Raw genomic sequence first — 26,148 nt, 5'->3', positions numbered from 1 at the left:
TTTCGTACACTCGGAAATCCATGTAAAAAGATTTCCGTCAAAGTTTTAAGAGCGATAATTTCGAATAAAGTTTCAATCATAATTATATATATATATATATATATTAGACTTCGTCCATTCTATTATAACCTTATTAAGCTCGCTTAATAATTCTCACGGAGTTTAAACTTTCTGTCTAACAAAAAATGCGATTCCATCGTGATCTGATAATAATTAATCCATTAAGAGCCGCTCTGTCCCTTACCTTTTTGTAGAAAAAAAGTCGTAGAGTGGGTACATTAATTAATGAAGAAATCGACGGATGAAGAAATGGAACTGTGTTAGTAGTGCGTGTCCGGCGAGACCGGACCAACCATACGTTGACCTATACTACTCGTTTCCTATCCTTACGCTCGGGAATACTAATTATTAAGAGATATAACGAATACAAACAATTTTGATTTCGCGTAAGGATCCGCAGTCTAGTCGTTACAAATGTAATTGTGTATTAAAACTCGCGTCCATTGTACTTTATAGAATACAGGATGAATGAACGGAGCACAACTGTACTCGCTTTGCACGATACACCGGATGTCAGCCGCTAATTAATTAATGCGTGAAACGAGGTGGGCGGTCCGCGAACGGTATCGTGTTCCAAGAACTCGGACATCTCGAATTTTATTTAACATTTACATATGTAGACACACCGGGGCAGCGATTAATTTAAATTCTCCCGCGTCGGAACATACATATACGCGTTTGCTAAACAGCAAGGATTAAACGCATTCCAGCAACGCCCATATAAACATTTACCTCTCGGATTCACTGGAAACGTATATGGCGCAGTATTCCCCCAGCGCGTCGAAACATGAAAATTTCATAAGGTAACGCGTCGACACGGGGGAGGATGGGAACAGTCATCCCTTGATCCGGGGACAAATAAAGAGGATTCCACGAATTGTACGATGGCGCGAGTAACAATGTACAGCTACATACAAATCGGAGCAACATGTGTCGATGACAAGACTCGTTTAACGCTGAAATAACAATCGCGAATATCTATACAAAGGTCCGCACATCGTTAACAGGGAAAATAGTTCTTCTTGCAAAGCGTTGGATATCGCTATTAAAAGGTATTAAATATTTACTGCTGCGGCGGATATCGTCGCAAAGTGGTCCGCAAAGTCGTTTTAGCAGCACGAGAGTTCATTTGCACGCTGCAACAAATTTAAAGGGGCAGTCTCACGTAGCCAGGCTGAAATTCAATTTTTGCACGATGTACAACACGTGTTGGCAATAGCTTGCGACAACACGGAATAATTAAGAACACAGAAGCTCGAGTTGAGTGCACGGATTCAATATTGTGTAACGCTGCATCAGGAGATCTAATATACTAGACTCAAAGGAGTCTCAACGATCAGAGCTAAGGTGTTCAGCCCTGAAACCTAGTAGACTCATGGACACTTGACGCTCCTCGAAGGCAACTGCGACCGACACCTCTCAGACCCATCGATTAACCTCGCGAACCTATTAACCTAACTGCAAAACGAAGTACTCCATACCTGAGAATCCCTGGTCTCTAGGGTTCTGTGTTGACACGCAAACAACTTGCGTTTGGGTCGCAAGCTTCAGAAATCTTGGATCCAATGACCCAGATCCCATCTCCAGAGATCTCTGTTGCGAGCAGTCTACGAGACCTACTAAGGTGCCGAGAATTTTTGGAGACTAGGTTCGAAGTACAACAAAAATGTTGTACTTCCTTGAACAGGGTAATTCCAGAGGCCATTTCACGTAATTTTTTCCTCTGCGAAAATGTTCTCCGCAGCTTAGTTAAGGAGTTATTAACGAAAAACCACGGACCAACCAGAGCAATACTACCGCTGAACGTGACGCACAGTGGTCCAGATCTCATATCGATTTTTAACAAATTTGTATTGCTTCCTAAATGTCTATCAACCTTGAAAATGAAAAAATTGATGCGGTTTACCAAGAACTGTAATTAGGACGAATACTTAAAGCGTAGACATTTAGAGACAGTGCTTTTCACCAAGAGAATTGCTTCTCTTCTTCGAGGTGCCCTGATCACACCACTTAATATTTCTTATTTTTTTTTATTTACGATGAACAGCACTCTTTTGTGTTACAAAATTAACATCGACACTATAAGTTATTGATCACAATATGTTAAAAATTAATATTCAATGAAATAAAAAAATTAGCCAAATGTTTTACATTTGACAAGGGATATCTAGAGAACCATGAAAAGTCTTGTTTTATAACAAATTGGATCATTTTCAGCATTCTTTCCCGTATACAATTAAATATATACAAAGCTGTCAATGTTACTTCGCGACGAGTTTCGCTTGCGTAAAGCAAGCTCGTATGACTGATCAAATGTCCTCCAAATACGAACGTTTGAAAGGAGTAATTGCGATTACTTAACACGATTACAGTCATTGTAATTGAGTCTAACAATTACTTGAGTGTAATTGTTCTTTTAAACTACTAATTTTTATGTTTTGGACCTTTTAACCGTTTTCTTATTGTAATTATAGTCCACTTTTGCACATGTAATTGAAGATGTAATTAAATACTCATGTAATGAATTACTGGCCAACTCTGGAATAGCGTTGCCATTTACCCAGCCGAAATCCGTTCAGTGTCACTGCGCTCCGATTGGTCCGTGCTTTTCGTTAATAACTGAATGCCAAATAGGTAATACAATCGAAATAGCATGTTTGTAATTTTTCAAGTACTGTCCGTCCAACGAGAGTTGGCACAGATTTTGCTAGTGGAGTGCAAAGGGATTTGCAATACCCCACTCCTGACGCTCGGCTGTGGACCCCACTCTTGCGCTTAGGTTCTGGCGGGAACGGTCGTCATAGGAGCTCGGCGTCACCACATCGCTCTATTGCAGTCGCACTCAAGACGCTCGTTTGCTCTCTTCGTCAAGCGATTCAGCCAATCGCGGAGGACGTGTAGCGCGGAGTAGGGATACCACGTGGTACCTACGAATTTGTCTGTGCCAACTCTCGTTGGACGGACAGTACATAACAGCAGCATCGGTGCCCCATGGCCTGTGAGCATTCGAGAGAAAGCAATACGCGTGCGATCGGCCCGAATCGAAAATCGCAGATCGTTCGATAGCATTTCGCGGGGTTTTTGTTCGGAGATGACAGAAACGAGCGTGTTCAATTATTCGACGCCGGCCTCGAACACTCCCAAAGTATAAAGATTAAACGCACAGCAGCAACGTGGGTCATCCCGTGGTTCCGGTTGGCCTTTATTGTTTCAGGCAACAATGGTCCATGTAGATGTCCTGTCGCTCGTAAAGCTTTGCGTTCAAACTGTGCCTCGAACCAAGCAAAGTGTTCGAATTTTTTTCCTTTCACGCTCACCCCCTGCCCCTTGCCTCTTAACCTGTCTCTTTTATTGCCGGGCACAGAGAATGTTTGCGTTGCATCGTTCCGCTTGTGACATTGATGAATTTTGCGAACGGGATCGAAAAGGCGAATGCTCGATGAAACATACACCAATGAGTCAATGGATCAGTTTCAACTTCCTTTAACAATATTTCCATTTCCAATAAACAAAAAGCCCGCCGATTTCTCCCCGGATTCCTATTCCTGTTATTTCGTCAGAGATATTTCATTATTTACGTAATTGTGCGAGGCTTAACGCTTGGTACAATCTCTGAGATGCAGGCTGGTCCACCTAAATGTTTTTAATTTTTTTCCAACGTCATTTTTCCACTCTCTTGTACTTATACTAGGGAATACAATATACAGGGTATCCCACAAAACCTAACCTAATCCAACAGTCTGTTTATTATATAACCGAGATGCTGGTAATTTTTTCCATTCTATTCTATCCTCGCATTACCGTGAAGTTATTAACATTTTATCGCGTTCACTCAGCAGAACTTTAATATGCAATTTCCCGGTGAAGTATTTTTCCAGTGAATCTCGAAGCGATGCATTTTTCATTGGACATACTCTATACAGCCGATAGCCTGACAAGCTGGTATCCAAGGCAGAAGAATGGCGCGAAAGAATTGATCGATTATTTCCTTGCGAAGATAATTTCTTCGATTTGGGGAAGAACACTTATCTCCCACTTTCCACGCGAATGATTGCCATTAGCAGGAGATTTATTCCGCTCATATGACTCTGCGAAACTTTTTCAGAATCGTTAGTAGTCTCGTAGCAAAAATTTCTGAAACGCTCACTATCAGCGGGGAGGATGAATCGAGGGGAATTAGAACGTTTTTCCATGAAAATCGATCAGCGTGTGATGGTCGACGCATGGTGGTCCCAAAATGAGACTTTGCGGTTCGACATCGATATTACTTGTATTGATCGTTTGAGGTGTCTCAGTGTTTGTTAATTGCGTAGACAGTCATGGTGGGGATAGGCTCTGCATCGAGCGGGTAGGTTTCACAATTATTATTTTTAACATTGTTTTGAACAATGCTGAGGATTATTTTCAAGCCATGAAAATCGTTTTGATCGTCTGCAATTTAGTCCAGTCAATGAATGCTCATAAGTGGGGTGTAGAGGGAAATGGAAGGAACACAATTTTTAACTTTAGGTCTTTGTTTGGACTAGTTACGAGGTAAACATACTAAAAGTCCGTACTCCCTATAGGAAGGTCCACTTTTTCGGTTTTCCGCTTATATCTCGGAAACTATGTGTCCTAGCGATAAGACCATTCTATACAAAGTTAAAGCAGACAAAATGTGCCATAAGATTAACTTGATACAGTTTTTCGCTATCTCGCATAGTTTCCGAGATATCATTTCGCCTTGTTTGACTAGCTAACTCTTTAGCGCGATTAGTGAACTTTGAGAGCGGATATCTCGGAAACTATGCGAGATAGCGAAAAACTGAATCAAGTCAATCTTATGGCACATTTTGTCAGCTTTAATTTTGGATGGAATGGTCTTATCGCTAGGACCCATAGTTTCCGAGATATCCGCGCTCAAAGTTCACTAATTGTGAAAAAGAACACTTCAGCACAATTAGTGAACTTTGAGCGCGGATATCTCGGAAACTATGCGAGATAGCGAAAAACTGAATGAAGTCAATCTTATGTCACATTTTGTTAGCTTTAATTTTGTATGGAATGGTCTTATCGCTAGGACGTATAGTTTCCGAGATATAAGCGGAAAATCGAAAAAGGGGACCTTCTACGTGCCTCCCTGCACCACGCTCACCTCCTAGGAGTGGGGACTTTTAGTATGTTTACCTCCTAACTAGTCCAAACAAAGACCCAAAGTTAAAAATTGTGTTCCTTCCATTTCCCTCTACAACTTTTCGTTGACTGGACTAATTGAACACGAAATATATGAAGACAAAGCGACGGATTAATTTGTAGACCTAGTACAATTTTATATGTAGAATGAAATACTGTGATTGGGTGGAAATATCTGAGTCACTTGAGGTTTCGCGTAAAAAATTGGAAATTGGACTGCGCGTAAGCAGAGAAGACTGATTAAAGAATGGACAAGCATCGTGCTCGTTTGGTAAAGTCAAAAACGTCCCGGACATACAAATTGCAATTGAATCGGTTTGCATCTCGGGTGGGGATGGGCTGCGTAGCGAGAGGGTAGATTTGTAACAGCGTCCAAGGGAAGACCGAAAGGTATTCGAGAACTGATATGCGGCATGCTTGACTCGCAGCAGACAGTGAATGATGAGTGCCGACCGATCCACTCTTCGTTCGCTGGTGCAGCAACGGGGAACAGCAGCGGCCCCAATGAAACTCTTGTCCATTCATTACGGTCGCCTATATTGTGACATTTCACGGTGACGTGCGCTATTAGGCATTCCAACGAAATGGATTTTCCTCATTTTTTAAAGTCCGTTGAAAAGCGATTCCACTGTAAATATCGAAGACTCGATTTAACTGCGATACCCGGCCTTCGCGCGCGCGCTTCCAGGATCGATATACCCCGACGCCGGAATAATTTAACCAACGCAAATTAAATCATCTATTTCGGTGGTACAATTTCCACAGGCATCGAATTATATGTCGACTATTCAATTCTAATACCGTTCGTTTTCGCAGGTGTCATTTAATCCAGGAAATTCAATTAAACTGCATCTGAACTGTGGCGCATCAAACGGATTCAATCGAGCGCACGCTTACAGATTTTCTACCGTGTAATCCGAAGATTTGCCAAGTGTTGACAGATTTCGTTCGATATTCATCGACCTGTAAAATTATTATCGAGCAGAAAACTTGGAGTCACATTTATTTAATTAACAGAATCGGAACAGCACGGAATCTCTTTCCACTGAAAGGTTTTTTACTGACCAGAATGTAAAATTCTATTAATTTGAAGCATCGAGATTTTCTATGAAATATTCACAGTCTGCTTACTTTAGATTGCGGACATTTTATTGAAGCATAAATTCTTAAACACTGCTTCACGGAAGCGAGGGACGCGTTTCTCCTAAAAAAAATCAAGTGAAAATCCTGTTTAAGCTATGATGAAAGTGTTGTCGCCTTCATTTTTCATGGATGCTATAAATGTGTGAAATCCCCAGTCCAATAATAATTAATGCAAAATGTGGAACGCTAGTTGAAAGCGGTGTTCGGCGAATGTTTTACTGAATAACGATTATCATATGTTATCACAGCGTCATACAATTCAGATGAGTAGAAAATATTTCTATAACTCCTATGTTTAGTAGAAATTGTGCGTAGACAATTTTTTTCAGATTCCACACTTCGAAAATTCGACTTTCCGGCATCGTCCCGAAGCGCTGTGCACGAATGAAAAAGTATTTCTAGTAAAGAGTCCGGTTGCAACGTGTCGAACGACTGAAGAAACGTAAATAAATGCTATCGAAGACACCTATGTGAAATAGAGGAGCGTCCGCGATATATCGGGGGGACGAACGGGCAAAGAGGCATCGAATCAATTGTAGATAACCGATAGAAATATGCGATGTGGCTGGTTGAGTTGTAGCGGACAGTGAGTGATTGGTAGCGGACGATCCCGAAAGTTCGTTTGGGGAAACGGGTCCGCTAGTAACCAACTGGTGAAATTTCGTTTATTCATCGCTACACATCCCTCTGGGTCATGTTATATATTAAACAGTTTTACAATTCGCCACGACACGGTACAGAAATGCTACGTGGGTTTACCACCGTACCTTTCGCTGGCCGTTTTCGGAATCATTCCGAAATTATCGTCGACTATTTACATTAAACAGGACCCAATCGAATGCAACTAACGGCTGCTCTTTACTTTAACGGACTCAAAATTTCTGCCTTTCTCCTACGAATTATGACGTATTTGGTATGTAATCCAGTAGATTTGTACCTGGCGCGCATGCAGATCGAAGTTTCGATCCTCTAGGATCAATAGTTGAGGAGTTATGGTCGATTAAAGTTGAGCATTTTTGACAGGTAAGGCCGCCGCCATATTGGTTTGTAGTGACGGTCGCACGCTGCTTACTGAGTTGGTTAGGATTAGGTCGAGAGGGGCGGGGGTGGCGGCAAGATAAGCGACTCGCGGTCGTCACTACAAACCAATATGGCGGCGCCCTTACCTGTGAAAAATGCTCAACTTTAAGCGACCATAGCTCCGCAACTATTGATTCTAGAGGATCGAAACTTTGATCTACATCCGCGCCGGGTACAAATCTACTGGATTACATACCAAATACATCATAATTCGTAGGAAAAAGGTACTAATTTTGAGTCCGATAAAGTAAAGTTTACCCGTCGTTTTACCTGGTTTAGGTGGAAGGCTTCGCGTTGACTATTTCTACATAGAATAATAATAATTCCGGGACGGAACAGAGAAGAAGCAAACAATTCGTCGGAATGCTTCTCCTGTTATTTCACGTAATCTTCTCGGCGGCGCAGTCGAAGGGAAAGTATCATTTAGCGTGGTTGAATTTATAGTTAGGTGGCGGAGCGCGAGGAAGCTCGTTTCATAAGCGCGCGGCCATTGAATCGGAGGAGGGGTGATATTTAAATGGAAAAATGGGTATCAAAATGGCGATTGGAAGCCGGTTGGAAAAACTCGGGCACGGAGTACGGAAATTAAGTAGGGATACGTACGATTGCGCACTGTCAGAGTGGGAACGCTCGCAGCCGTCGACGCGAAAAGATTTACAAATACCGGTGCGGCGCATCGCGTCGCGTCGCGGCGTCGCGCGTCGTGTCCCAAGCGCGGGGCGAGTATCAAATTTTCATTGGAAGGAAATTCTGCAGAAATTTAGGAAGAGCTTCCGAAGAAATTCAGACTATTATTACGGGGAACGAGAAAATGGTTCGCCGTTTCCCCGAGGCGCGCGCCGTTCGAGTGTGAACTACAAGAGGGGTATTAGGCGATGGTTACCAGAAGAACGGACGATAAAAGTCGTACGAGCGAATCTAATTTCGCTGGGTGAAACGAGTGCGCGAAAATTGAGAGTTCCTTCGCCGATACGCAAGCGTGAGCGTGCGAGCGCCCGCGCAAACCCCGTCGTGCTCCCTTCCCCTCCACCCCCCCCCCCCAGAATTATATACGCCTCAATTTCGAATCTGCGTGAAACTGCGCGAGAATTACTGCTGAATGTATGTATCGGGAACCAATGAAGCGAATAAAATTCAACTGGTGCTCCGCCTATAAATTTTCGAATGCTGCACATGTCTATAAACTCCCCGGAAAACGATCGAACTTGTCGGCCGTCTCATTCTTTCCATATCTCTAGACACGCCATGATCGCATTTGCCCATCTTTACGTATTTATAGATTCCGGGAAGAATAAAAACGACGCTCGAATTTCAATCTTCTTTTTGCCGGCTCTGATCAATTGGGACTGTGTGAGCGGAATAAGATTTTATTCTATCTACGGGGTCCGCGCGCGAGATACTTTGCCGAACGATGTTTTATATCTTTACCTGATGCCTAGATGCATTCTGACATTTCTTTGTAATTAATTCGTGAAGCTGTTATCAATGTATCCGTGACATTTTTCTGCTTAAGGGAGTCTTTTCCAACAGACGACGCGCGACGCTGGCCTGTGAACACTCGCACACCGCTAGACCACGTATACGTACGCGAGGATTGCAAGGGTCCGGGATTCCACTTCTGATTTCTCGATAATGCAAAGACGGGGTTTTTTAGTAGTCAAAATCGCTAGATAGAAGATCAATCTAGAGCGCTGTTTGCCTCAAAAGTCCTTCTTTTACGTTTCCGAGCAATGGTTTTGCAATATTTTTCCGCATGTTAGTACTAGTCTCTCCGACGGGCAACATGCAGCCGAATATTATAAGACCGATGACAATAAAAGTAGAAAATAGAATATATAAAAAACTTTTTAAAAACCACGCTTATATTAAAATGCACTAAAAAAGAGGAAATAATTTTTTTCCTGGTTCTTCATAAAATACCGAATCCAGTTAAATGATTAATAATATTTTTCCCCAAAATTTTAAGCTGTTTGTTCAAAATTTCTTCTGTTATAAAATTAGTGTATATAAGTATGTAATTAGTGATTTTATAAATATCTACTTCATAGGTATAGTCTATGGCCTATACGCCTATACAATGTAAATAGGCATACCTTTATTATTGTGAAGTTACCTACATGTTCTGTCCATTATTATTGTTATAATGTTTATAAAATATTATTTGAAATTCAATTTAATTTTTGATCATGTTTCCTCATTTTTGTAGATGATGCATTGAAGAGCAATTTTTCTTAACTGACCCCTGTTTCCATCACTTGGAATATACAGTGTGATCCCAAACGAAAGAAAGATACTTTGAGGTCTTATAGGAAATTTCACGGTAATCACGAATATACCATGTATTAAGGATCACTGAATGGAGTTTAACCGTTTTTTCACGCAAAAACACTCAAAAAACTTCGAAAAAACGGTATTTTGCGGAAAAAAACTGTTAAACTCTATTCAGGAACCCTTAATATATGGTATATTCGTGATCAGCGTGAAATTTCCGATAAGAATCCGTCATGAACAGACTTTTGTCCACTCCGACCATAAGAACGCCGCTCTGTGCGTCGGCCCGACTGTGCCAACACGCGTCTAGGTCGCGTTCTGATTGGTTTTTCGTTAATGACTCCTTAACAAAGCCGCGAACGGCATTTTTTTAAAGGAAAATGTTGCTCCAAATGATTTCAGAGAATTTTGAGACAGCCTGTATTCTTTTAATATTCCGCGGGATACGGTCGTTTATTTCGTCGGATAAAATAACTCTATAAAACGGTAACCAAAACGTGGCGACGAAATTATATTTCGCTTCCTTGCAAGGTGAACGTAATTTAATATTATGTCTCAGAAGTGGAGCTGCAGCCGCCATATGAGAGTTTCCGCCCGGAAAACTTATTTTTTCATGTTTTCCATCACGTTGCATTATGAATATTTTCCATTCGCGTCGTTTACTAGCGCGCAACGACGAGCATTCTCTATCGGGCGTTGCTTATCAAAGACACACGGGGGGTGGGGCAGAACGTAGAAGAAGTAGCAAAGAAATCCGATGAAACCTCGTTGCATTTTCCGAGGGGATTCGCAATAGTCTCGCGAATGCATATTATACGAACGATTTATTCTGTTGCACGGAGCAAGAGAACTGTAAACGAACAGTCGCGAGACAGACCGTTGCCGATCCAAGAGATGCCGGTTTTCGCGAACGGAGATCAATTTGTTGAATAAACTGATTTCTTGCGAAGCTGCGCGAGAAAATCGGAGCGAACATTAAAGTGTCGTCATCGATCACGCTTTGATATGCTTACACGAGAAACCGGTCGAGTGACACAAGCCGATTTTGACGACCGTTTAGAGTGGTACACTGCTCGAAAAACTATTTGACACGTATTTTTGTTCGGTATCTGCAACCGTTCACTTTGAAGGCTTCCGAAGAGCCCTTGCATCGAGGAGTGGAAAAACGTTTCACCAAATACATCGGAAACTGCTGAACGCAGCAAAACATTTTACACAAGGAATTCATGCGCGCGAACGAGTTGATAGAATGCATTTACCTTGCAGAATGTAAATCATTCTTCAGAGAGTAGAGAAATGCAAAGACACGTGCAATTTTCTGTACGAACAAATTGAAATGTATACATTTTTTGTTGTGGCCAATGGTTTGCGAAATGTTTGATCCAATGCGGTTTTTGTGTTTAATATTGATTAAAGAGTTGCTTTCAACCCTTTAAACGTGACGATTGATTAAAATTCGACACGCTGTGAATGGATCGCGATTGTTTCATATTTACTTAAAGGAAAATATGAATACATCGAAAACAGGAGCATACAGAAATCTACATGAATAAACAGTCGCAGTGGGTAAATAAATGTTAAAATATAGAAAATATTTTATTAGTCTCGTATGCGGACTTTTTGTGAATGATGGTGTATAGAAATGGATATCTGTAGTCATTCGATTTCCCTGCGCGATCACGACCGTGCAGATTCCTGCGAAAGATCGTGAAGTATCGACCGGGTGATAAACATTGAAATCCATCCATCATTCTCAATATCACGTGAAACAGAAGGACGTAGTTCCCGCCACAGAGAAACTACGGCTGGAAGCGAGCGTTGCTGCGTAATTATGTGATACACCATCCAAATTGGTGTCTCTGGAAGGCAAATGAGATTGAAGCTGGGTAATAAAATGCGCCTTATGGTGCTCGTAGTGAACTCGCCGCAATGAATGGCGTCAAACTCGCCGAGAACTTGAAAACAACAAATATGTCAAGGGGAAACAGGATCTCGGTAAATATACGAGGCATCTCCTATGTAATGATGCTCTGATGCCGCGCCGTGCAGCGTGCCTTGTTAATCTTGAAGCATTTGTAACTTTTAGCATTCTACGGTGGACCAAAATAATATCGGCACACTTTTTAAAGGACCACAGCTCTTTGATATTGGACCATGCTACGTGGATTTTTTGAAAATACTAAAAATTGTTGTTCACAACTTTTTTACGTGGGCCTTTGCAATTTCGAAATTCGGAGGACGGAAATATCAGGACAGAATTTTCAGTCGAAGACTGCGCACGAACGACCGAATGAATTATTCAAATGACGTCGATTTGATACTAATTTAAGTCTAATTTAATCGGTCTAGTTGATCTAATTTAAGTATACTCGGATCGCTTTAATTGATCTAATTGAAGCCGCAGTTTCATGGTAGTATCAGTCATTCACGGACTAAATCAATTAACTACCTTTCGTGCTTTCTGCAAAAACAAAACTTGATTGGCGCTTAAACATTTCCATTTACAATGAATTATAGCATAACACGTTCGCTGCCGAGCGACATTTTCAAAAACGATTCCACCACGCCAACAAATTTTAATTAATTGTAAAATAAAAATACAGAACATGTATTTATGGGAAAGATATTGAATTTAGATAATTTTTAATTGCTTTATTAATTATACGAGTTATACAAAACGTTTTATGACAGCCTAAACACAAACTTCAACCTACGAGATAACTCGTTATTGGCAGTGAAAGTGTTAATGCAGAATCCGATGCTTTCGTCTATGACAAGCGCATAAGATCGAATATAAATAAAGAAAATTAAAAAGGTTCAATTGTTGAAACTCGGACGTGTTGCAATTTTCTTCCGTTCGGAACGCTTGATTAGGGGGGAAATCCTTGAAATTGGGCTGTTCGCTGTACCACGATTAATCCATACTTGCGGCAATTCTGACGGCGGCGGGCCGATACATCTGGTCCGGGTCAGCTAATAGCGTCGACAATTATACAACGATCCATATTTAACAGGCCGCACTGTATATATGCGAGAGATGTTGTAGCAAGCGCGCGCGTCGCCGCGCCGAAGCGCAATTCCCTGACCAAAATCCATGGACAAAACAACATATCAAACGTCCATTCCACGGTTGAAAAATTTCGGCGTAGCTGCAGCACACATTCCGCGCGTGCAGTCCTCGAATGTCCGCGGGTCAGTTTTGCGGCCGACGAGATCCGATTGATTCGTCCGATTAACGTTCTGAATATCGTCGCCACGGTGGCCACGGATGACCATTTAGCGAGACTTCACGGTGGTTTGGATCCCCCTTTGCCCCACCGGACCCCCTATTCGCCCCTCTGCCCCTGATAGCCTGTGCCATTCTGGATTGGTTCGCGCGGACGCACGCTCATGCAAGGTGAGACATCCGGAAGTAGGGCAATGCGCGTCCGGAACACTTATCAGCCGACTGCCGATCTTTATGCGGTTCAAATCGATTTGATTCGTTGCATACGAAATGTGTTTTAGGGTAGAAAGGGTTCAAAATGAACGAGGAGACTTCATTTAACACAACGGTTTATTGAACGTGCGCGTTTCTTGCGGTCATCTTGAGACTCTCATTGCAAGAAGAAGACTTTTCCTTCCCGCGCGCTCCCCACTCTACCATCCTTAGTTCAGGTCGGCAAAGACAAGGTGCACTGTGACGTCAAAAGATAAGTCTTGAGATAATTTCAAAATAGCGGACACGGCAACCGAAGCCAAACACTACGCCATCACACACTTTTTTGAACAATAACTTTTTTAATCAATAAGTATAACAAGTGTTATAAAGTCTATTGAAAATAAAAATTGTCTACATCGTTTGCAAGAAATAGAAACTAAATTGAATGTTATTTCATCCCTGAATGATTGTTATAGAGCAGACATCATGTATTGACATGTTCAATTTGCATATTAAATTGTCCTGTATTTAGATTTCATCCGATATGTCTCAGTAGATTTGATAAAATTCGGATCTCCTTTGTTTCGTAGGAATTTAGAAATCGTGCGTCTATCGGCTCGTCTAACTTTACGACTTTAGCAGAATACACGGAGTTGGGCGTTTCACAGTTTAACGATAAAAGCGAGCAGACGAGTTCTTCATCGTCGAAATGAAAGTTTCGCCGAGGGGCAGTTAGAATTTCATAGGTAGGGCCAATCGCAGAATGCGTGCCAAGAGACTGCGGCCAGATGAGCATACGGTATAGACAGAGGGCAGAGGCTGCTGAGAGGAATAGGGTACTGCGGGGGTTGTAGAGGGAAGACGAGCAGAGAGTTGCAAGTATGATACGGAGGGGGTGGTGCGTTAATGTATATTTATGTATTAAACAGGCATTATTTATACGGCCGATGAATATGCATTGTTTCGTGGCAGTAGCGAGGTGTCGAGTGCAGACCCGTCGCTATCACTGCCTCATCAATCACACACAGTCCCAGTAACCCGCCCCCCGCACCCTGCGACCCGTGCAAACCTCGTGCTGCCGAGAGCACGGTCTCGTTCCTCTCAGAATGGTAAACGCCACACCTCCCGGTCCCGGTGGCCACCCCACACTCGCAATTCACACTAATTTACGTAATTTTTTCGCGATGTCCACGTGATACCTCGTTACCGCGTTTACTGCGACCCTCGGACAGGTTACAACGACCCGATCCGCGCACCTGGCTCGTCCATCGAGCTGCCCGAGAGAAAGGACCGCGAAATTGAAGAAATACTATGCTGTAGCTTCGTTGATTTCTGCTGGAAAAGAGTCACCGTGCCTGTTCTGTGTCGCGGACAACAGAAAGAAAATTTGTCTGATCGTAAATTCAAATGAGTCTCGGGCACTGCGTTAATTTCAATTCCGATACGCGATCGAACGCATTCAATTTTTTCTGTCGTCGCTTATCATGGTAGATTAAGTACCCATTTATCACTTGCCCTGATGAATGACTCGTGCACACGTGTACATAAAATATTATACGATACACCATCGCCCGGGAATATCAATATACACTGTGTATAAGATATTCTGCGAGCCATTTGAAACAATTGGACATATTAACTGCTGCATCGCTCACGCGCAAGCGATACAATTATACAATCAAAATGTTGAGATTAATATTTGAACTGGCGCGATGACTGCAAGATGACGGAAAGGTTAAGAGGGCAACCGCTATAATTAATCTTAGCGTTTCAGCTCGATTGAACAAAGTTTATACAGCTATTTGAAAGTACAGTACGTTTATACAGCCATTTGAAAAAATTCTAGAATCCTGTTGAAAAACATGTTGGCTATAAACCGTAGGGATCGGTTGCGAACAATTTTCATTTGATTCTCCATCCGTCAAAGCCTATATTTAACGCGTCCACTGCCGTGTCACCCGGATTTGGGTGACGGAACTATTTCCGCGGGCCCGAAAATTCGGGAGCGATAGATAGAGTGTGCTAAATTCGCTCGTGTTCTGCGAAACGTAAGAATGCTGAAAAATTATCATCACCACACATATCAACCTCTGAATCTGTGATACGACGAGAACTTATTTCGTCGCTTCCGGAAACAGCTGAACGAGGATAACAACTTCGCAATAATGAAATAAGTACATAGTACGCAAATACCACGGAGCCGGAAACTTCTTCGGGGGAAAGTCGTTATTCCGGGCGACGCCAAGAAGAAGCTCTGGAAGTTCTACATTTCGATATTCTCGCGATCGAGGATAACCACTCGAGTTATCCCCGAAGCAACGTTCTAATAACGAAACTTGCTCCGGGAAGCGTAACATCGTGAAAACAGTTCGCCGCTTCCACTCGATCATCGGAGTCGGACTTCCAAAAATTCTCGACCGGAAATCTGGAACGAGCGAACGTTCCGTTCGACGGGTAAGTGCGTAACAATTAAGGGAAATCGTGGAAACTGGCCAGCGGAACAGATCAAGACGGATATATATACGGATCGTTGTTACCACCGCGGGTTTGTACGCCTTGCTTCAATTAAATTCGCGGCGGGAAGAACAATAATTGGTCGGCGCTTTGCCCCTTCTACACCAGATTCTTTCGTTCCTCTCTTTTTCTTCGTTCTCGTCTCTGTCTCTCGAACGTCCATTCTCTGTTTCCCCGCATTCTCGGCCGGAAACTTTCGTGGCACTTCTAATTAGACTTATCCCATTGCTTGGACTACCCCCCGTAGAGACGAGGAACTTTCTATAGATGGGAATCCGTGCTAATGGCGCGATAGGTTGTAGCGAATACTTCGACGATCAAAATTAATGCGGTCGGGAAAACGCGAAACGCCCCGTGCTATTTTTTTTTCTTCTCCTTTCATTCTTTCTCTTTTCTCCTCGTAGTCTTTCTCTTTCTCTCTCTCTCTCTCTCTCTCTATCACGGCGCGGCGCCACGAGGCTGTGTTCCATTTCGAAACGTGAAATTATCCGAACAGTAAACGCGGCAGCTTCGAATGCGTAACATTCTGGAAAGGAAAAACTCTTGCGAGATACCTCGCGTATGCACGCGAAGTGCTAGTTAATGGCTTGCGGATCGCATTGGCGCAGAAGAGTATAATGGGATTCGTGAATACGTACTTGGATTACTTTCTTTCGAGGTAACGTTCTGAAACGTTGCGATGTTATTCGCTGGAGATTTCTAACTGTGCCCGCCTTCCGCTGAACGTTATGCATTTATAGCGGGGAATTCTCGAAAAAAAAATTATAAAATACAGCGTCCAATTAAATTTGATGTCGACCATGGTTTGTTTGTAATTTGCGGGAACCATTTGCAAAGGAAATAGAATTTTATTCCGTGAAATGAATTCGCCGCGGTCCGTGGAAAATCTGAGCTTTCAACTCTTGCAGGATAGTTGATGAAGAATGCTTAATATTTCGAAGAAAGAAAGATTGTTTCAGTGCTGGGGATGTTAAAGATACGGACTGAAATGATATAATATTATAACGGAAGAATACTGGTAATCGAAGCAAACAAATTTTGTTTTGCATTAAAATCCGCATCTAGTTGTTATACGACAAAGGATATATTTTTAATGGGACAGGACCGTTTGATCGAACGTCGGTTCTCGACCAAGATCGTCGCATATAAACCGAACTATTTCCCGTTTCGACGCGATCGATTTCTTGTCTTTTTAATATCCCCATGAGCAGAAGCCCCCAGGGATCGTTGGCGTTTCGCTATTGAAATTCGGTGACGTCGTTCGCCTATGCGAATTTCCGGGTGGCCTCTTGTTCAACGTGAAAACGTACCCGTGTCGAAGACCGCAGGCCGCGGCCGGTCGGCCGCGTCGACGATGCAACTGTGCCGGCGATTTCGGTGCATCGAGCGAACTTTTCTGCATCGAAATTCATAGATAGGATGAGCGGATCAACGGAAAAGCGCATATACCAACCTCTGCTTTTGAGAATCGGCTGCGACTATCTCGTCGGGCCAGCGAATTGACCTTCCGCGCGCCGAAACTTCGATCGCGAACCCATCGATGCAATAACGACTATTGGCCGAGCGAATTTATTACGGTTCGATCTTTCGGCATACAACTCCGATGTAGTCGTGTTTCTCGAATGCTATTTTTTAATCAGATCACCCATCCGGACAAGTTGCTTTCCTCTACATCACAATTACTTTCGATACATTTTTACCATTTTCGGTAGCACTTTATAGCAAAGAACATCTTGAAAAGTTCACAGTAAACAGTCCAACTAGATAAGTTGCTCTTGTGCATTAAAATTGATTTAAATGCATTTTTAAATGCATTAACTGGTTATTTTTATTATAATATGAACGAAATTTCTGTAGCTTGTATTTATTAATGTAGTATAACTAAGTTGGAACTATTCGACATAGATGTCGCCCAAGAATAAATGTGTTTTCCTCCAAACAGTTACGTGCGAGGATACACGTACAGCTTTGAGGTTACCCTGAACGTGCAATATAGTTTACAAGTGATTAATATATTCTGTGTTGTTATTTTCGGTAAGTATAACAAATATTGATGTATAGGTTTATATTAAATAAACCGTTTTATTGTATTTTTTAAAATTTATTGAGAATAATACTAAGATGCACTTGCCCCGTAAATATTACTACACGGGGCAAATCCGTACTATCACGGTGGGGTAAGTGCGTACTATACGGGTAACTATAAAACTAAACAATATGTATAATTTAATGCAACAAGAAGCATTTTAAAGCAGACTTGTTAATCATTCTTTTCTTGCCCCGTAGCATTTGAAACAAGGTTCGAAAGCACATTTTTAACTCTCAGAGACGCACTTGCCCCATTTTCGGGGCACAATATCCTATCAAAATGGTAATTCTCAAGCAAAATTAGAATCCTACATAATACGAATTCATCAGTAATAACCGTGACAAGAGTTTGATACCAAGAACGTTAAGTTTTTACATACCAGACTGAAAATACATCAGTTTAAACAGTCCAACTTTGCAAAAACTAGGGCGCAGTTACACCACTCCACCTTAACACAGTATATCAAAGAAGAAAAATCAGTAGAATTTTTTCGAATCAGTGGAACGCTTTGTCAAAAGTGGAAATCGAAGATCGAAAAGCAGCCGTATAAATAATTTCAAGTAGAAATGGTAAATGTGTGTGTTCGCCTGTCGGTTTCTAGTTCGAATAGATTGCCGAATCGACGAAAACTCGCAGTGTGTCGATCGACTTCGAAAACGGAGGAATCGTTTTCGGATATAGCTGCGCTAAATGAAAACTACCACAGTTGCCGGGCTGGTGTATGTTAACGATCCAGCGATCAATTAGGTATCCGCGTCGTGGTATAATAATAATTGCACGAGCCCAAAGTAGAGTGGAAACAATCTAACACGTGTAACGCGTCAGCTCGGGACGAAGACAAAGCGTGCCACGGAACTGGTGTGCAGAATTACGAGAAGATCGCGTGCTAAATGCTTTTCCTGTTGGCCTGCCGTTCTCCTCCCTTCACCGCGCCGTTCCCCGTTCCCCGTTCCGTCTCTCTTTCTTTCATCCCTGTCCGTCCTTCGTTTCCACCATCTATGATTACATCGGGCCGCGGGAAAAACGACACGAACGACGGGAGAGACGCCGCAAATCGCAATGATGCGATTGGTAATGTATATTACATTGCAGGCGTGCTGCCAAAAATCTCGGGCACCGGCGAAATCGCGAGCTCAACACATTGAAAAATTATTTTCGTTACGAGATTCAAGGATACCGTGCAGAATCTACGGTTTCGAAAGGAAAACTGCTTGGAAAATCGAATTTCTGCGAGACCTACGCTGGAGATGAATTAGGAAGCTCTAAAAAAAAGAACGATAACTTTTTTAATAATTGACTATACCATTTGAATTCTTTTGAGAAGTTAGAGCAATTAGCTTAGAACATGATGCGAAAAGAAATTGTTTCAAAAATTGCAATTGGTTGGAATTTTCACTTTACAACTTTTTCATGTGGGCCAATATTGAACATCTAAAAAATATGTTTTGTAGATCTGTGTCAATCATATGGATTGTGAAAGTCTCATCGGAATCGGTTGTCGACTATATTCTTCTAACGAAACGATGTAAAGTATAAAAAGTTGATCACAAGTTTATAAATGGTGATTCAGATTTTCAATTGAATTGTACAAAATATTGGTGTCAGAAGTAGAAAATGAAATTTTCATGAATTCCTTTCAGATACCGTGTTTAATAATGGTGAGGGATCGGAGTAGGGATATTAGTAATTCGGGAAAAAATTAGCCGGGACGTTTGATATATGATTTTCTGGCATAATGACGTAAAGAAGTGTGACAGGTTGTGACAGGACGACAGAAAAATATCTTTCGGTTTCCATCAGCTGTGCAACAATCGCGTGACATTCACGAGTGCATGCCCGTTATTCATTGCAGCCTTAATGACCACGCTACTATATTAATATCCTTCTGGGCTCTATTGAGACCCGTTTAAGATGCCTTTGTTAGCTCGTAACTAAATGGCTTACAAACTGGGTAACTTGTTGAAGAATCAACATAAATCATGCAATCCGATTTAACGATCTTCTGGAGCCACGTGCTCCGGATTTTATTATTTGATTATTTCGTACCAATGCTACCTATTGTCTTCAATAATATTTTTTGAAATTACGAATAAAACAAAACGGAAGGAAACAATAACGAGTTCCATATGCACTGTTGAAATTTTTGTTCAGATATGCAGACAACTTTCGAAACAATGCTATTAAATTCGTGCCGCGATTTTAAAGCTCTGATGCTCTATATTTTATTTCTTCTGTAATCTCGCCTCTCATGCATCGCATGTTTACTGTGTCACCGTGTATAAAAAGAGGAAAAAGGCAACGCGATAGCCAAAGTGAGGATAAATCAATTTTATGCCTTTCAACACCGATGCATGACGCGTAAAATTCTTTAAAAACAATGGAACGATGCCGTATCGTTCACTATCATCGACAGCTAGTTTTTTGTTGCCGTTCAGGTGGGGTAATAAAAGGGAACTTCTTTATCCCGTTTTACGTACCGAAGCGGAATTTTCATGAAACAAATATTTCCCGACAGCCGTCTGTTCTTTTCGATTTATTCATTTCCGAAACAAAATCATTGAGATCTAATCAAATATAAACCGTTCGACATGAGAACTTATCATTGGACTATGAAATTAATAAATTTATAGAGAACACTAGCAATCATTAAAAGTATCTAACCAATAAGTTTATCGAGATTGTCCGTAATATTTAATACAATACATACGTAATACATAAACGAATTAGAATAATTCGAATAAGTGCAAAATATGAAAGCAATATTAATTTCTCCGTTCGGAGGCGATTAGCAAGACGGTAATTCGTTCGAAACGGACAAGAAGACAAAGTGTCGAGCTATCGAAGGATAACACAGCGGGTTCATAATCTCCTCTTTCGACTAAAGCCAAGCTCGCATTAACGATAGGGACCCGGGGGGTCGCTCGGAAACGCAGAACAAATGGTAATCGAAAAAGCGTGATTAAAGTGATCGCCGGTACCTCTAATGGAGAGGAAAGAAGGAAATAAGGCACGAGGTAAAACTTCCCCTGTCCCTGATAGTCTACATAGCCCGGTCTGTATCTTGCTATCGTTCCCTCCTTTCCCTTCTCTTACCGGTGATACATTGCATTCTGCAGGCGTAGTGCACGAGCGTATAATGCACGACGGGTCTTCGAAACCGAAAAACGAAATAAACAAAAGCCCTTTAACTGAAATCAGGAATGTGAAGTAGATGGTAGTTTAAAACGATTCCTCGCCGCGCCGGCTTTCCTCCCGCCTTTTTTTTCTTTGCCTACCCTCTCTATCCCCGATACTTGCATTCTGCTCGCTTCTCCCACGGTTTTCAACCCTCACACCACCTATTCTCTCTTTCCTCCTTTTCTCTCACTCTCTCTCCCTCTCTCTCTCTCTTCTCGCACCGAAACTATACGCTCCGTATAAGGGACGTGTGTTTTCACGTTTCCGGTGATCCCCGGGACTTGTTTCGCCAACCTTTACGCGCGAAACTCATGAACCCTGTGTATTGGATATTTGCATAACCTTCGTGGTCGAGGGAAGTATGTACCGCGGGTACGTGAGACGCACGCGAATGAAACGGAATCACTTATTCTCTCTCTCTCTCTCTCTCCTCCACAGGTATTTTTCTGTTTAGCGAAATATTCGTTCCACTCGTTCCTGTCAAGATCAAATAAATTGTACTCGTTTAATCATGTAGATTCATTCTTGTAATTCTCTGGATTTAGTTTCTTGCTACATATTACATTCTAACCGTTTCCTTTATCTCGATCGACAATTTGTTAATAAAGTATATTGATGTTTTCAGCGCACTGGTTCGATCCGATGTTACTAACTAAGCAATTTAGCAAATTACCACAAAAATTTTCAACGTTTCGGTCAATTTTTAGATCATTTTCAAGAAAAATTAAAACATTAAAACTGAAAACATTGGCCTCAACTTAATAATATTTTATTTATTTCATTCCAACGTTTTTCAAGAACCTGCAAAGCCAAATCAATTGGAACATTGGTAAATAAAGCTATTACGTCCAGAGAAACCAACATAAATGACTCGTCTGGAATCTCAATATTTCTAATTTCTTTCACAAATTGCCAACTTTCGACAATGTGGTAACAAGATTTACCTATTATTTTTGATAATATATTTGCAAAGAACTTTGTAAGTTTGTATGTGGGACCACCAATGAATTCTGATTCATTGCTTCTTCAAATTCTAACGTTTACCTCAGTTCGTATATCACAGGCATGGAACCAACACGTGGTTATAAAGGTGTAAAGAATTAAAAATACTTTGTTCACTTAGCAAGTAGGTTTGTTTCTTAGAACATTTTGGTTTTTTGTGCGGAATACAACATAAATTACATATTATACAGTAATTTAATAATTTTTTACAGACGCAATTATATAAAAATTTTTCTTGAAAATGGTCTAAAAATTGACCGAAACGTTGAAAATTTTGTGGTAATTTGCAAAATTGCTTAGTTAGTAACATCAGATCGAACCAGTGCGCTGAAAACATCAATATACTATGTTACATTCTATTCTAATCGATTTTCCACACCTGACTTCCACTTAGATAAATGTATTAAGAATGTATAAGATCCGCAGTCCCCAGTGACTTTCCAAAAAGAAATGAAAATAGAAGTGAAAAATCCGAATGAAAAGGTTTCGGAAACGTTTTCGAAAACGATTCACGTTTTTCCCCGGTTTGAGATACAAAACGACAATTTGAGGAGATAAAATGTATGAAAAATAACGTAGAGAAGAGTCACCGGCTACGTCGTACAAATTCGAAGTTCTGCACTGTCTGGCCATATATCTGTGAAATTGTTTTAGTATCGGATAGTTCCGATATCTGTTGCAGTATTCTATGATAAACGATACGCCAACGCGTGTAGCGATTGATTCCGATACAAATTTGCGTATAAAGGTCCGATTCCATTCGATTGTTCTGATCGCTTTATGACACCGCGCCACGCGTGAAAAACTGATACCGTGTAGTAGATTTAACTTTAGCAAACAATGCAACACTGTATCTCACTTAGGACCGTTCTTTCATTACATGTATACAAAAAGAATATTTATAAAACGTGATCGTAGAAGAAAATTACAGAAATTACGTTTCGCTTTAACGCTAGGTTTACGAGCCACTGAAAACACTATATGTACTTTTATATTACTTTACAAAAATAATGGAAGTGTATCTATCCAAATTTTTAGTAATTTTCTTTACAACATGAAAAAATTGTTAACAAAGTTATCGTCTTCTTGAGAATGTCCCAATATCGGTGGAAGTCACTGTATGTGGAAAACAAAACTCAATACTCCACGTCTAATATAATTAATTGCAGAGATAAGCTAAACTTACATTTGACATTTAAGAAAATACATTGAAACCACTCGGAATATGTTGCGAGATTATACTTCGTTCGAATGGCAAATACTTATTTTGCGGGGAGTTATTAAAATAATTAAACTGGATAATTTAACGCGAATTGATACTGCGCAGACAGAGAGTTCTGTCTTACCTCGCTCGCGGCGGAACAATGGAACACAAGACAGCGCTTCGAAAGTAATTGCACCTGCACGGGCGCGCGATTAAAAAAACACAACCAAGAAGCTTTTACCGTGCAGCGTAAACCATAAAAGAAAAGGATTACACGGTGTAATTTCCGTGCGGGCGAAAAGGAACTGGGAGTCTGTTGGTGCGCGCGCGCGCCCACGGCAACAAAAGTGTGCTGTCGCAAAAAGGAAAGTGTAAAAGCACTTGTGTCCCGATTTAGAACCTCAATTAAGGCTATGGAGAGAAGAATCAATGCAGAAACACCGGTAGAGTAATCCATCCACTTCCATGGGCCACGACAGTGACTTTTGTTAAAGTAGCATGAACGGGTAAATACAGAGGAGGAAAAGAAAAATAAACTGGACGGTACAGCTGCCCTCGAAACTGCGAGTGTCGTGCTTTCCCTTCGAACCACAAGAAAAAGAGAATTCACGATCACAGACTCCGTGGACCGGTGTCCTACATATTTGACAAACAGCGGCGCCAATTTTTGGCGCAGCCCGGATTCTTGCAACGTGAATCTCTAGACAGCTTCCAGACGAACTATTTCTCACGGAACTCTACCCTTATTTATTTTATAAACACCTTCGGTCTGTGTAGGAAGTTCATTTTTAAAGTCTCGAAATTTTAATTAATTTCTCGAATTCGTCCATCTTATCATTAAACCTGCCACGTCAAATTTGTTATTATATAATTACTGAAATTATAAGGCTACTTCTTTGTTCAAGCATTTATTATTATTTTAATGATTGGTATGCTTATTGTTAAGGTATCACTGAGAAGCTTCTCGATCGAAAATGTACAATCTCATTGTACTATAATTAATGACCTGCAATTTCTACCCGAATTGCAACAAACTGGAGTGAAATAAAACTTTATTTTCTTTCTTAATATGTTGAATAGGTTGAAAATAATATTTGAAAATAGTATTTTGATTGTTGTTATGACTGTTTCAAATTTTACGCCTGCTTATTTTAGTCACAAATGCATTCATAGCGTGTACACATTTTTAAAATTCAAGAAAGCGTGTACGGTAACAAATACTAATAAGTGTTTAATTCACAAATCGAGCTTGTTCCTCGTCTTGGTCTCCATAAAATAAGCCATGAAATTTAGAACTGCATAAAATATCGAAGCAGATTTTGTCCGCACACGTCACCACGTGTCTGAAGTACCCTGAATATAATCTATAAGACATTTCGATAATTTAATGTCTGATAATATAATATAAAGAAGAAGTCATCGAAATTTTCCGAGAAGAACTTTCCGTGTATGGAAATTCCTATTCAATAGAGAGCCATCGAATGAAAAATAATTGCGAAACTATTTTTGAATAATGGTGATGTTCGTTACCAAAAATTCTGCATAAATCCTCGACCTCCGCTAATTAAAATCCGACAAATTACCTGCCTCTAAGCGGGTAAACAATACGAGGAAGAACGTGTAGGAATCGCGCGAGCACGCGAACTGTTCGACGACGATTCGCCGAATCATCGTAGCATAATCCGGATATCCCTTGAATAGAAATCGCGTCAGGAGGGATGGTGATTCCGCTCACCTTATTTAAGCGCTCCTTGACCCGGCAAACTCCTCGATCTCGCCTAGCCCTCGAACGATGTCATTATCCCGTCATTGGTCTCGGAAGCACCTTGAACACCTTTAGACACTGCACGACGACGTCCACGAGTATCACACAAGAATCACGTGTTCGAATTCAAGAACGTTTCTGTATCATGTCCAAAGTCCGCGAACCGCGAGAGCCTCTAGCGGAGAACGAAACCGGAAGGCAAAGCGGATGTATCGGGCTACGCGTAGAGAAGCGCGCGAATTTTCCCGTATTTCGAACGAACACGACGCGACGCGACGACGCGAACCACCAACCACTGTCGTTTAAACGAAGAACAACCGAAAACCGAGGACATCCAAGGATCAACCATCAGCCATGCGTTTCATTCAGCAGCGTGGGGAAGTATGGTTAGAGCTAAAACTGTGTGTGTGTGTTTCGGTGAAATAAAGAAGGTGAACGGAAATGCTGATGCGTGAAAGTGTCGGGGGTAAGGCGGTGGGTGGGATAAGGGATCGGAATGATAGCAAAACGAACCGACTTCGGGACCCGGTTAAAAAGGGGTTGATCACGTGGCTTCTCGGATGGTTCACCGAGACCCGCAACCGACAATGAAAACGCCGTTAAACCTTCTCGGCGATCCGTCGAGAACTGCGTTCGCCACGGCTCCCCACCAGACGCTTTGGGGGCAGGACGGCCGGCGTCGGTAGCCCGACGCGACGCGCGGCGTCGCTCCGCCTCCACGTGCAACTACCTGCACCCCTCCGCACCCAGAGGAACTCGCGGCTTCGACTCTTCTTCCTTCGCCGTTTCCGGTCGCTCTATTCTTCCTCCTCTTCCACTTCTTCGTCCTCCTCTTCTTCTTCTTCGGAGCTGGTTCTTCGTTCAAGTTCCACACACCTTCGACCAAGAAGCTGAAGAACGTATCGTCCTCGCACGCTCACCATCGGTTTGAACTTGTACAGTGTCTAGCAAAATCGAACCAACGAAACCATTCTTCCAGAACATCATTAATGTAGAAATTGTTTCTATCAATTGCAATTCACAGGAAACAATCAGCCATTTATTACAAGTAACACGTCTCGATATTCTCAAATTCATTTAATCTCTGTATTGATCCGGTTATGAAAATTATATTTACAAGAAGTATTGATCAGACGTCTCAGCTAAATAATTGAAGTTCATTCATTGAAGCATGTGCGAATCAATCGTGAATGGGAAAATCAATAATAAAATGAACAGTACAGTTTTACATAGAAGAATTTGAGATAAAT

At 41.5% G+C, this 26,148-nt stretch overlaps 1 protein-coding gene across 4 annotated transcripts in view; it reads right to left on the bottom strand.

The window, feature by feature from the left end:
* Positions 1-25,535, bottom strand: part of LOC143210084 (lachesin) — a 292,319-nt gene extending 266,784 nt beyond the window's left edge. For 2 of the 4 annotated variants that reach the window (XR_013009184.1, XM_076426569.1), the window contains exon 1: positions 24,869-25,535. The gene's annotated coding sequence lies outside the window, so the exon portion shown is untranslated. The remainder of the gene's footprint in view (positions 1-24,868) is intronic. The other 2 variants (XM_076426567.1, XM_076426568.1) reach the window with 2 other exon arrangements.
* Positions 25,536-26,148: the final 613 nt, after the last annotated feature.

The sequence above is a fragment of the Lasioglossum baleicum genome, chromosome 6 (assembly GCF_051020765.1).
Source record: "Lasioglossum baleicum chromosome 6, iyLasBale1, whole genome shotgun sequence".
NCBI classification, from domain to species: domain Eukaryota; kingdom Metazoa; phylum Arthropoda; class Insecta; order Hymenoptera; family Halictidae; genus Lasioglossum; species Lasioglossum baleicum.
Note: the sequence above shows the minus strand (reverse complement) of the source record. Positions and strands in the feature narration are given on the sequence as shown.